The sequence below is a fragment of the Triticum urartu genome, unplaced genomic scaffold (genome assembly GCF_003073215.2).
Source record: "Triticum urartu cultivar G1812 unplaced genomic scaffold, Tu2.1 TuUngrouped_contig_8241, whole genome shotgun sequence".
NCBI lineage: Eukaryota > Viridiplantae > Streptophyta > Magnoliopsida > Poales > Poaceae > Triticum > Triticum urartu.
This window is the reverse complement of record NW_024119170.1, coordinates 1-8,071: the sequence shown is the minus strand read 5'-3', so window position 1 is coordinate 8,071 and position 8,071 is coordinate 1. Positions and strand designations below refer to the sequence as shown.

At 40.8% G+C, this 8,071-nt stretch overlaps 3 long non-coding RNA genes across 5 annotated transcripts; all 3 read right to left on the bottom strand.

Moving 5' to 3' along the window:
• Positions 1-769: 769 nt before the first annotated feature.
• LOC125531861 lies at positions 770-1,878 on the bottom strand. The gene is made up of 3 exons (XR_007293564.1): positions 1,734-1,878; positions 1,236-1,319; positions 770-815 (listed from the first exon to the last, which is right to left on the bottom strand). It is a non-coding gene; the product is annotated as an uncharacterized LOC125531861 (long non-coding RNA).
• A 551-nt stretch (positions 1,879-2,429) lies between these two features.
• LOC125531862 lies at positions 2,430-3,538 on the bottom strand. The gene is made up of 3 exons (XR_007293565.1): positions 3,394-3,538; positions 2,896-2,979; positions 2,430-2,475 (listed from the first exon to the last, which is right to left on the bottom strand). It is a non-coding gene; the product is annotated as an uncharacterized LOC125531862 (long non-coding RNA).
• A 551-nt stretch (positions 3,539-4,089) lies between these two features.
• On the bottom strand, positions 4,090-6,281 carry LOC125531860. 3 transcript variants are annotated; one of them, XR_007293563.1, is made up of 5 exons: positions 5,965-6,281; positions 5,725-5,815; positions 5,054-5,178; positions 4,556-4,639; positions 4,090-4,135 (listed from the first exon to the last, which is right to left on the bottom strand). It is a non-coding gene; the product is annotated as an uncharacterized LOC125531860 (long non-coding RNA). The 3 variants fall into 3 exon arrangements; XR_007293562.1 differs by lacking the exon at positions 5,965-6,281 and adding an exon at positions 5,912-5,964; XR_007293561.1 differs by lacking the exon at positions 5,965-6,281 and having other exon boundaries at positions 5,725-5,860.
• Positions 6,282-8,071: the final 1,790 nt, after the last annotated feature.

Genomic DNA, 8,071 nt, shown 5'->3' with positions numbered 1-8,071 from the left:
CCCGTTGCCCCCACTTGAGGAAGCGCGGTGCATCGCACGTTAGCCGAGGAAGCTAGTGGATCGACGCTGGTTCTACAGCGACCGGTGCTCGCCGCTACTAGCCGCCCTACTCGGCCGCAGGGTCGGTGAGGTGGCACCTATGTCACGGGTCCCCTTGGTGGAGGCCGAAGCCATCCATCTTCTTTAATCTTGGCAGCCTCCGCGGATCTTGCCTCTGGAGGCCTCTGGTCGCCAAAGCTGGTCTTTTATGCACCAGGAGAAATCTGAGGCTAGTTGTGCCGATCCCCGCTTCTTGTAGTTGTCGTCTAGGTTGTCCCCTTCCTCCTCCTCATCTGCTCTTCTTGTGTACCAGGTGAAAACCTAGATCCTGTCCTTTGGAGAAAGTTTTCCCCGCAACGGTGCTATGGGCATCATCATCCCCATGGGCGTTCCATGAGAGGAAGGTGGATGTGTGCTTTTTTGTATGTATGAGAGTCTCATGACGTTGTCATGTACGTCGGACTCATCTTTTCTAAAACCTGTTTTTAGGAATAGCGTCTCAAGACCTGTTTTTTCCAAAAACGCCTTTTTCTAGAATTAAGAGAACCAAGTTTTAATTATCCATAAATTAGTTAGGCTTGCCAGTAATGTTTTAGTTTAACTAGCACAAATGCCCGTGCGTTGCACCGGGAGAGAGCACCACTTCCTATCCTATGAATCATAGTTGGCAGGTCAAGAAACTGTGTCGTGGGACAACGGCCGCTCTCGAAAGAGATGGATCGTTTGTGGATCGTGATGTGAGCTCATGTGGTATGATTCCGTGTAAATTTATCCGCCTGAATAAGAAAAAATATAGCAATACAATAAATCTAAAGTAATAAAAGCAGCAAGCAAACCAACCTAGAATAACAATTGCAGCAGCAGCAAGCAAACCAACCTAGATGGATATTACCTAAAAAAATACTCATAATTAAACATACTTCTTCGAATCCATATTATTAATTATCGTTCATTCAGTACAACTTTGTATCAGCGGTAGTATCTTCTTTGTTCAGAGCAAGCCCCGGCATTAAAGAGATAAAAGGGCTCTGCCTTGTACTATTTGTTTTATTTATTTTATGTTTTGCTGTGTATCCTTTTAAACTTGTAATATAAATACATGCAGTAAGGAAATCTACTGTTTTGCTCTAGATAAAAAAGGTTGTAACAACAGAAATCATCCATAGTAAGAATAACAACGACATAAGTAGACATACTTTATCTTTCCTTGTAATCTTCTGACGTCTAATTACCTTCCATTTTCACAACAGATGAAACTCTGATCTTTTTCTCCAACCTGACTGGAGACGTGAAAGAGTAAGCTTTTCATAGGACATAAGGGCAAAAATTTACACCTACAGTAGATTTACGACAAGATTGACCATATGCAGCAAACCCAAAAGGGTGGTTACTGCACAGAATAATGATAACAAGCCATGCTTGAAAAAACAAACACAAACATGCAACAAACATTTTCTTCAGTGCGGCCTGAATTGGACAAAAAAACCAATTGTACAAAAGGAAGCACTTCTAAACTGAGAGCGCGAACGCACAAATGCACTGAAAGGGCATGGGCAGCTGTACAATTACATCTCAGCATTACCAAACACTCAAGCGGACATTAACTTAAACCAAGTCCAGAAAGATAAATTAATGAAGCACAACGCTTCATTTTTAATAAAAAGAGAAAATTATTATAGTTAGTCAGCAAATACCTGCTTCTTAGGATGCTCCTCCTTTATTTCATGCACTCAATTCAGCCTTTTCCTCCTCATGGAATTCATTTCAGACTTGGAGTAGTCAAAAGAAACACTGGGTTCACACTTCACTTCCTTTACACCTGAAAAGGCATCAATTCATGCTTTAGACAAAACTAATAATACAGAACGCAGTATGAAAATAAGAATGCAGATTTTAACAGTCATAGATATGACTAAGAACGGAAAGTATTATGTCATAGCTGAAGTGAATCGATGCGTGGTTATGTTGAAAAAGTTTGAGGACTCTGTAAGAGCTTTGGAGAAAGTTTTCCCCGCAACGGTGCTATGGGCATCATCATCCCCATGGGCGTTCCATGAGAGGAAGGTGTATGTGTGCTTTTTTGTATGTATGAGAGTCTCATGACGTTGTCATGTACGTCGGACTCATCTTTTCTAAAACCTGTTTTTAGGAATAGCGTCTCAAGACCTGTTTTTTCCAAAAACGCCTTTTTCTAGAATTAAGAGAACCAAGTTTTAATTATCCATAAATTAGTTAGGCTTGCCAGTAATGTTTTAGTTTAACTAGCACAAATGCCCGTGCGTTGCACCGGGAGAGAGCACCACTTCCTATCCTATGAATCATAGTTGGCAGGTCAAGAAACTGTGTCGTGGGACAACGGCCGCTCTCGAAAGAGATGGATCGTTTGTGGATCGTGATGTGAGCTCATGTGGTATGATTCCGTGTAAATTTATCCGCCTGAATAAGAAAAAATATAGCAATACAATAAATCTAAAGTAATAAAAGCAGCAAGCAAACCAACCTAGAATAACAATTGCAGCAGCAGCAAGCAAACCAACCTAGATGGATATTACCTAAAAAAATACTCATAATTAAACATACTTCTTCGAATCCATATTATTAATTATCGTTCATTCAGTACAACTTTGTATCAGCGGTAGTATCTTCTTTGTTCAGAGCAAGCCCCGGCATTAAAGAGATAAAAGGGCTCTGCCTTGTACTATTTGTTTTATTTATTTTATGTTTTGCTGTGTATCCTTTTAAACTTGTAATATAAATACATGCAGTAAGGAAATCTACTGTTTTGCTCTAGATAAAAAAGGTTGTAACAACAGAAATCATCCATAGTAAGAATAACAACGACATAAGTAGACATACTTTATCTTTCCTTGTAATCTTCTGACGTCTAATTACCTTCCATTTTCACAACAGATGAAACTCTGATCTTTTTCTCCAACCTGACTGGAGACGTGAAAGAGTAAGCTTTTCATAGGACATAAGGGCAAAAATTTACACCTACAGTAGATTTACGACAAGATTGACCATATGCAGCAAACCCAAAAGGGTGGTTACTGCACAGAATAATGATAACAAGCCATGCTTGAAAAAACAAACACAAACATGCAACAAACATTTTCTTCAGTGCGGCCTGAATTGGACAAAAAAACCAATTGTACAAAAGGAAGCACTTCTAAACTGAGAGCGCGAACGCACAAATGCACTGAAAGGGCATGGGCAGCTGTACAAGTACATCTCAGCATTACCAAACACTCAAGTGGACATTAACTTAAACCAAGTCGAGAAAGATAAATTAATGATGCACAACGCTTCATTTTTAATAAAAAGAGAAAATTATTATAGTTAGTCAGCAAATACCTGCTTCTTAGGATGCTCCTCCTTTATTTCATGCACTCAATTCAGCCTTTTCCTCCTCATGGAATTCATTTCAGACTTGGAGTAGTCAAAAGAAACACTGGGTTCACACTTCACTTCCTTTACACCTGAAAAGGCATCAATTCATGCTTTAGACAAAACTAATAATACAGAACGCAGTATGAAAATAAGAATGCAGATTTTAACAGTCATAGATATGACTAAGAACGGAAAGTATTATGTCATAGCTGAAGTGAATCGATGCGTGGTTATGTTGAAAAAGTTTGAGGACTCTGTAAGAGCTTTGGAGAAAGTTTTCCCCGCAACGGTGCTATGGGCATCATCATCCCCATGGGCGTTCCATGAGAGGAAGGTGTATGTGTGCTTTTTTGTATGTATGAGAGTCTCATGACGTTGTCATGTACGTCGGACTCATCTTTTCTAAAACCTGTTTTTAGGAATAGCGTCTCAAGACCTGTTTTTTCCAAAAACGCCTTTTTCTAGAATTAAGAGAACCAAGTTTTAATTATCCATAAATTAGTTAGGCTTGCCAGTAATGTTTTAGTTTAACTAGCACAAATGCCCGTGCGTTGCACCGGGAGAGAGCACCACTTCCTATCCTATGAATCATAGTTGGCAGGTCAAGAAACTGTGTCGTGGGACAACGGCCGCTCTCGAAAGAGATGGATCGTTTGTGGATCGTGATGTGAGCTCATGTGGTATGATTCCGTGTAAATTTATCCGCCTGAATAAGAAAAAATATAGCAATACAATAAATCTAAAGTAATAAAAGCAGCAAGCAAACCAACCTAGAATAACAATTGCAGCAGCAGCAAGCAAACCAACCTAGATGGATATTACCTAAAAAAATACTCATAATTAAACATACTTCTTCGAATCCATATTATTAATTATCGTTCATTCAGTACAACTTTGTATCAGCGGTAGTATCTTCTTTGTTCAGAGCAAGCCCCGGCATTAAAGAGATAAAAGGGCTCTGCCTTGTACTATTTGTTTTATTTATTTTATGTTTTGCTGTGTATCCTTTTAAACTTGTAATATAAATACATGCAGTAAGGAAATCTACTGTTTTGCTCTAGATAAAAAAGGTTGTAACAACAGAAATCATCCATAGTAAGAATAACAACGACATAAGTAGACATACTTTATCTTTCCTTGTAATCTTCTGACGTCTAATTACCTTCCATTTTCACAACAGATGAAACTCTGATCTTTTTCTCCAACCTGACTGGAGACGTGAAAGAGTAAGCTTTTCATAGGACATAAGGGCAAAAATTTACACCTACAGTAGATTTACGACAAGATTGACCATATGCAGCAAACCCAAAAGGGTGGTTACTGCACAGAATAATGATAACAAGCCATGCTTGAAAAAACAAACACAAACATGCAACAAACATTTTCTTCAGTGCGGCCTGAATTGGACAAAAAAACCAATTGTACAAAAGGAAGCACTTCTAAACTGAGAGCGCGAACGCACAAATGCACTGAAAGGGCATGGGCAGCTGTACAATTACATCTCAGCATTACCAAACACTCAAGCGGACATTAACTTAAACCAAGTCCAGAAAGATAAATTAATGAAGCACAACGCTTCATTTTTAATAAAAAGAGAAAATTATTATAGTTAGTCAGCAAATACCTGCTTCTTAGGATGCTCCTCCTTTATTTCATGCACTCAATTCAGCCTTTTCCTCCTCATGGAATTCATTTCAGACTTGGAGTAGTCAAAAGAAACACTGGGTTCACACTTCACTTCCTTTACACCTGAAAAGGCATCAATTCATGCTTTAGACAAAACTAATAATACAGAACGCAGTATGAAAATAAGAATGCAGATTTTAACAGTCATAGATATGACTAAGAACGGAAAGTATTATGTCATAGCTGAAGTGAATCGATGCGTGGTTATGTTGAAAAAGTTTGAGGACTCTGTAAGAGCTTTGGAGAAAGTTTTCCCCGCAATGCTAGTTCATACTGATTAGCAAGTACCGATAGCAATTGCACTGTTACTGAAATAGAAGGGGGTGGCCATTCACTGAAGCATGTATACATTTTCTCTTTCAAAGAGGACTGCTTACGGACTTACAACTGAAGTACTCAATGTATTGGATGCCAGAAAATATTCCATGAATGCTCAGGTCGTCAAAGCTAGTGTAGCTTCCTAACATAACTATTCTTCATTTTTTATTTGGCAAGCAATGGCATCCAGATATGTGATCCTCTGGCATAGACAATGGTGATTGAATTAACGGACAATCTCGTCTATGGTAGCTTGATGGCCTAGTTCCACAAGAGCAGTTAAGAGTGTACCTCTTAACAGTGTATTCAGGTGACCCTCCCCACTCTTGGCATCCCAGCCACCTCACTTGCAAGGGACGGATTTCTGAAAAGCTAGAAGAGACTGCATGATAAATGATCATTAGAACAAGTCAAGTTTAGGAACAACAAAAATTAATTAGAATAGGAAGAGTAGTGAGTTGATGGCGTGTGCAAGCACATTATACTCAGTCTCATCCTTGTACGCAACAATCAAATGCAGCAAGTGACCACCTTCTGTTTACCAGCCATATAAAGGGCATATGTGTCATCAAGTACACCTGTAGTGATCAGACAGTAATAATGTGAGAATAGTTGAACATGGAAAGACTTACAGTTGTAAGAAACCATGCAAAAGTTTTATTCGTCTGCTGCACTCAGTGTGTTGGTCTCAACTGCATACCTAACTCGGGATGCAAGTTCCTCATCATAACTCACTATAGAAACCAGTCTGATCGATGTTAAGTTTAATCTAGAAATCATCTTTTGACATTCTACGAGCCCTGACAAATTGAAATCCTTGATCCTCTAGTTCCCATGAAACAAAAAATTGCAAACATAAAGAGCTTATACAACTTTACCCGTTTTGCCTATTTTTTTCTCAAGATGACAATCATAGCATGGAAGGAGATATGCAAAAAGATTGACTAAATGTATATGTAATTGCTATTTTTAGCAAAACAATGGCTAATCGGTTCACAAGAGGGTAGTAGATGCTGGAATTTTGTCTATTTTGGGCCTAGCCCAATAGCAGTTTCAGAAATTCCTAATAAATCCTAGAGGCCCACGCAGCCCATTTGTGCAAGGCAAGAGGTGGAACAAAAGTTTAGTCCCACATTGCTAGTTTAGAGGGAGTTGGACCTCTTTATAAGGGAGGTTCTTTCCCCACATGTATGAGCATGAGAACAAGAGGGACATCCACGCGCGCTCCTCCTCCGCCACCCGCCTCGTCACGACGCGACGCGACGCGGGTTGCGGGAATGAGCCGAGCCGATGGCTAAATTTTTGCCACGCACTACGGGTATATGAAAGGTCACACGGAAGCTGAAAAGATTTTGGCGAAAGTGGAGTTTGAATGCGAACGGTGCAGCCCTTCGGCTGCTGGCTGTTCGCTTCGCCTCCGTCTGTTCGTTTCAGCTCCCGGCACAACCTCTCGCTTCCTTCTCTTGCGCCTATAAAAGGGAGGTCGCTCCTCTCAGAGAGACGCACCAGAATCTCTCCCCCCACTCGCCACAAGTTCCTGAGCACTGCGCTGCTGCTACAATCTTCCCCATCCCGGCTTGCGGCGTGCACCACAGGTCGGGACAGTAGGCCTCCGAAACCGCACCTCTTTGAGTCCTGTACGGGAGAAGGGTGATAAGGTTTTTGGGGAGCGCTCTGCGCGAATACTGATTGACTCCTTCGTCACGGACGCCCCGGACTCCGATGACTACTTCCCCGACGACGACTTCTTCCCCGACGTCGACAATCTCCTCGACGACATGGCTGGCGAGGACACCGACCCCAAGTCCAGTGCTACTGCTGCTGCTGTCCCGTATGTCTTCTCCTTTCTGTTAGATGTCCTGCCACAGTGTCTCGTACTAGTACTTGTCCTACATATGTTAGGTTCTACTTCATATATGCAACTAGTTCTACTGTTTGTTATAGATATGTTAGGCTACGGTTCGTATATGCAGAAGCTATTTACCTTCTCTCTGTCAGAACGCATGACTTGTTTTATCTCTTCTATATTAGTCATGCTTTATCTAGTATTTCTGTTAATAAAATCATTTGGTAAATTGGTCATATTTCCAACAATCCAAAAACCTTATTATAGGCAATTTACCCCAAGTGGTTTTGCTGCTTCCATGAGACCTCCTATGTTTGAGGGTATCCACTATAAGAGGTGGCGCGTGAGACCAGTCTTATGGTTTCAAACCATGAGTTGCTATGAAGCCACAATCGGCAAACCTGAAGGAGAGCTTGATGCTCAACAGGCAAAAGCTTTTCAGAAAATGGATACTCTGTTTAAGGCTGCTCTCTTGAGTGTTCTTGGTGAGAACATAGTTGATGCTTATGCGTCAATTGATAATGTAAAAGATATGCGGGATGCACTCGAGGCCAAGTTTGGGGTCTTGGATGCTGGCACTGAGCTGTACATCATGGAGCAATTCTATGATTACAGGATGACTGAAGAGCGCTCCGTGGTTGAGCAAGCTCATGAGATACAGTCATTTGCTAGAGAACTTGAGCACTTCAGTTGTATGCTACCGGACAAGTTTGTTGCCGGAGGTATCATCACTAAGCTTCCTCCTTCATGGAGGAACTTTGCTACCTTGCTGAATCATAAGAGGCAGGAGTT